Below are 4633 nucleotides of genomic sequence, written 5' to 3'. Positions count from 1 at the left end.
ACAAGTGTGATTCCTCCACCTGTAAGCCGTTTGTTCAACGAATTTTCGGTTTCGACTTGTAAGTTATGATTTACAATGCTAGTTCATGGTTTTCATGTAAATCTGATTATTTTACATCGCTTAAAGAAAATTGTTTTAGTTGCAAGTGATTATTGCATTACAGAGCAGTTAGGGATAGTTTCTGTCTACATTTGTAAGAATTAAATGCTTTTCCCACAGTTAGATAGTTACAGTGCTGAGCCCTTCTTGAGAAGCCATATCTGCAGCAACTCGAGAATTTCCCAGAATTTTATGGAACCTGAAGGTTCGTTACTGTGTTCACAAGAGCCCTCCACTGGTCCCTATCTTGAGCCAGATCAGTCAAATCTATACCATCCCATCCTATCTCTCAAGAATAAAAATATATTTACTTATGATTCCATTCTTTAATTTTAAATAATACCTAACGGTTGTGTATGCAAATTTTGGAATTCTATGGTAATAGCAGTGGACCTTGTGATTCCACAGAGACAAGAACAGCTGCCACAGACCATGGGAGTTTTCTGTGTGGATATGAGAGGATGACGAGGGAATGTGATCAAGAGCTGAGACCATGAGATATACAGGTAGGTCATCTTATGCAGTTGGGCGAAGATATCTGCAGTGGTACAATTTGTTGTTACCTACTTGAAACAGATATTTCCTAGGTGATAGTGTTTAATATTGCCTTCATGATGAAGACATGCCTGTTTAAACTCATGTCATAAACAAAATTTATGTTTCATTTCTGTATTTCAATAAATTAGTTCTAATGAAGATCCCCCATTTTCCTTAATCATATCCACAGGCCCCACATCATACTAGCCCATTTTGCTGCATTTGTCTACAAAGTTTTTTTTTTCATGAATTACAGTTCTTTTTGGATACACGTTCCATGCAATTTAATGTACGGATATTTGTATTTATTTGCACTAAAGTTGTCAACTTGTAAGACTTACAAGTATATATTCTCTAAGTTGAGTATAAATGTATTCATTCCTACAGGAAATGCATGTCATTTCTCCAGATTTTGCATTAAGAATTTTTTATGTATATAGAATATAAATGTGTTAATTTATAGTGAAAGAAAATGTTTCATTTTTTTTTATTTTAACTTCATTGATTCAAGTAGCTGATATTTTACACCGCAGAGTGTAAGTCTGTCTATTTTGACAGAAATATTGTTTCAAAATTTGGACAAGTTGACTCCTAGATTGCAGCACTCTCACATAGTTCTTGCCTGTCCTGATATCCTATGTTCCTACAATGTCCATTGTTATACTTTTCACAGAAACCTGGAAGGTGTTCACTCAGATGCTGTGCTGGGATGTCAGAAGACTGCTGTAGTTCCAGTTGCAGGTAAGGATTAAAGATTATCTGCATCATCCACAGTTGTGCACAACAATCTTCAGATGCAAAATATGCAGCTGTACCTGTATCTGATGTAACGAGGCAGAGTGGGGTAGATATCGTAGGAGTTTTCTAATTTTGAATCCTGGAGCCCACCTAAATTGTTACATCGTGGCACCCCTATTACAAAGAGCTATCAGTCAATGCCTTTTTATTGTGAGATTAATATGAAGCAAATACTCTATAGGTAAATTGGAAGAGACATTAGATAATCCATTAGGAGGTACAAGTAGTAACCACTGTGTTGTAAAGAGTTTAACATACATTCTGTGACATAATGCGGTTAATTTTTGAAGTAAGAAAGTGAGCCCTCCAACGAGAGTGTTGTCATGGCACAGTAAAATTGTGTTACTGCCTACAGGAGACAATAATACATGTTTAAGGCAGCAGTGAATTAGTCCTTTTTACTCATTTAACAAGAAATTAACCACATATATAGCGTGTTACACTGAGTGCCATGGGATGCATGTATTTCAGTCTTTATCTGTGTAAAATCCTTTGACTACTGTGCTATATTCTGAGGCAAGGTAAAGTGGTCTTCAGTCTCTGCATTTTTGCAACATCCTGACAGAGCAGTCACTTAATGTCTTACTGACACATGTACACTCCCCTCCCCACAGTAATAGTCACAGGTTTTGTATGGTAAATGAAGTTAACCACTCGTATGGATATGTACGTGAGTTTTGAATGTAAAGTGAAAAGTAAAGCTATCCCCGTAACAGACCCTGAAGGCCCATAGGGTTGAGATGAGGGTCCCACATTTTCCAGACAATTGGCTCGAAGATGGCGGTAAGGCTGTCAGCCTTATGTGCCAGCTGCTGCTTTACTACCCAGGAAGATTGTTTAATTAATTCCTGGTACTCATTTCTGTTAGAGGCCATGGTGCAGCTGGAAGGATTAGGTCAATTGAAAAAAAAATTCCAGTGACCTTCTGGCTTGTAGCACAGTGCCTCAACCAACTATGCTATGACTCAAAATCTAAATATAGAAGAAAAATTATAAGCAGAATATCTAAGTTGTATGTAAACCTATTACTGGAGTTGTGAGTTTGATGCCCTAAGAATAGTGACTGTAAACACTATGCGTAATGTAGCATGTGTTTATCTGCATTTTGGAAGAGGACTGCAATCTTGAAAATAATTTTATATCTAGCTACTGCCATATTACTCAGTGCTCTGCTCCAGGTTGTGTAACAATATATAAACTTTATTACTGTATAGAAATCCCTTTCAACAAACCGACCTGATTTCAAGATCACACAAGTGACTAGGTGATGCCATTGAGGGAAGTTAACACCCACCAGTATTTAAGATAGAAGGATTTTATTTTATTTTTGATGTATATATTTTATTATTTCATTCTGTCTTAAAAATAAAACATGAATGCCAGGTCCCACCCTTCCTTCCATACCTCATGCTGGTGCCCATATCAAGATTTTATTTTAATTTTATTTTCTGATGTAAGTATTTTGTTTCATTCTGTCTCAATAAAGCAGATGAATGCCAGGTCCCCCCCCTTCCTCCCATCCCTGATGCTAGTGCCCATATCAAGATTTTATTTTAATTCTAGTTTTTGATTTAAATGTTTTACAATTTCATTCTAAAAAATAAAGCAGATGAATGCCAGGTCCCCCCCCCTTTCCTCCCATTCCTGATGCTGGTGCCCCATATCAAGATTTTATTTTAGTTTTAGTTTTTGATGTAAATATTTTGCAATTTCATTCTGTCTTAAAAATAAAACAGATGAATGCCAGGTCCCCCCCCTTCTCCTATCCCTCATGCTGGTGCCCATATCAAGATTTTATTTTAGTTTTAGTTTTTGATGTAAATGTTTTACAATTTCGTTCTGTCTTAGAAATAAAACAGATGAATGCCAGGTCACCCCCCCCTTCCTCCCATCCCTGATGCTAGTGCCCATATCAAGATTTTATTTTAGTTTTTGATGTAAATGTTATATTTTAGCGTCCTGTTGCACTGATTTATGTCCATGATTTATTCTGACCGTCATAAAGTACATACATTTATTCACCTTACTCTTCTCTCTTGCACTACATGTTTCAGCACTAAAGTGCCATCTTCAGGTGCTTTTCTATGTACGTCGAACTACTTCATTGCATGCCCTGTTGTCCTTATACTAAAATAACTAAAATATATATTCGTCACATATTATGATAAATTTTAAATATTAAAACTGTTATGGATTTGTCATCCTGATGTCGTATCTTAATACGCGAGTCACACCTATCTTATTCTATCGGAGTATTCTTCCTACTTTCATGTGTGTATCTGTAACGTGAAATTGTTATTAATTAATACCGCGTTCTGAATTTTATTTGTTACGTGTGGTATTATAATGTGAGTGAGCACAGTGAGTATTAAACATTATAATACCACACGTAACAAAATTCAGAACGTGGTATTAATGAATAACAATTTCACGTTACAGATACATGAAAGTAGGAAGAATACTGCGATAGAAGAAGAAAGGTGTGACTCGTGTATTGAGATATGACATAAGGATGACAAATCCAGAACAGTTTTAATATTTAAAATGTATCTATATATATGACGAATATATATTTTAGTTATTTTAGTATAAGGACAACAGGGCATGCAGTGAAGTAGTTCAATATACATAGAAAAGCACCTGAAGATGGACTTTAGTGCTGAAACATGAAGTGCAAGAGAGAGGAGTAAGGTGAATAAATGTATGCACTGTAAGACTGTCAGAATAAATCATGGACATTTGATGTAAATGTTTTACAATTTCATTCTGTCTTAGAAATAAAACAGATGAATGCCAGGTCCCTCCCCTTTCCTCATGCTGGTGCCCATATCAAGATTTTATTTTAGTTTTAGTTTTTGATGTAAATATTTTACAATTTCATTCTGTCTTAAAAATAAAACGGATGAATGCCAGGTCCCCCCCTTCCTCCTATCCCTCATGCTTGTTCCCATATCAAGATTTTATTTTAGTTTAGTTTTTGATGTAAATGTTTTACAATTTAATTCTGTCTTAGAAATAAAACAGATGAATGCCAGGTCCCCCCCTTCCTCCTATCCCTCATGCTTGTTCCCATATCAAGATTTTATTTTAGTTTTAGTTTTTGATGTAAATATTTTACAATTTCATTCTGTCTTAAAAATAAAACAGATGAATTGCAGGTTCCCCCTTCCTCCTATCACTCATGCTTGTGCCCATATCA

The 4633-nt window shown here is 35.6% G+C and overlaps 1 long non-coding RNA gene across 1 annotated transcript; it reads left to right on the top strand.

The window, feature by feature from the left end:
* The first annotated feature begins 417 nt into the window (after positions 1–417).
* On the top strand, positions 418–3423 carry LOC111870491. Its single transcript, XR_002843860.2, has 3 exons — positions 418–605; positions 1310–1377; positions 2649–3423. It is a non-coding gene; the product is annotated as an uncharacterized LOC111870491 (long non-coding RNA).
* The last annotated feature ends 1210 nt before the right edge of the window (positions 3424–4633 follow it).

This window comes from Cryptotermes secundus, unplaced genomic scaffold (assembly GCF_002891405.2).
Source record: "Cryptotermes secundus unplaced genomic scaffold, Csec_1.0 scaffold3742, whole genome shotgun sequence".
NCBI lineage: Eukaryota > Metazoa > Arthropoda > Insecta > Blattodea > Kalotermitidae > Cryptotermes > Cryptotermes secundus.
This window is presented reverse-complemented; position numbering and strand designations above follow the sequence as displayed.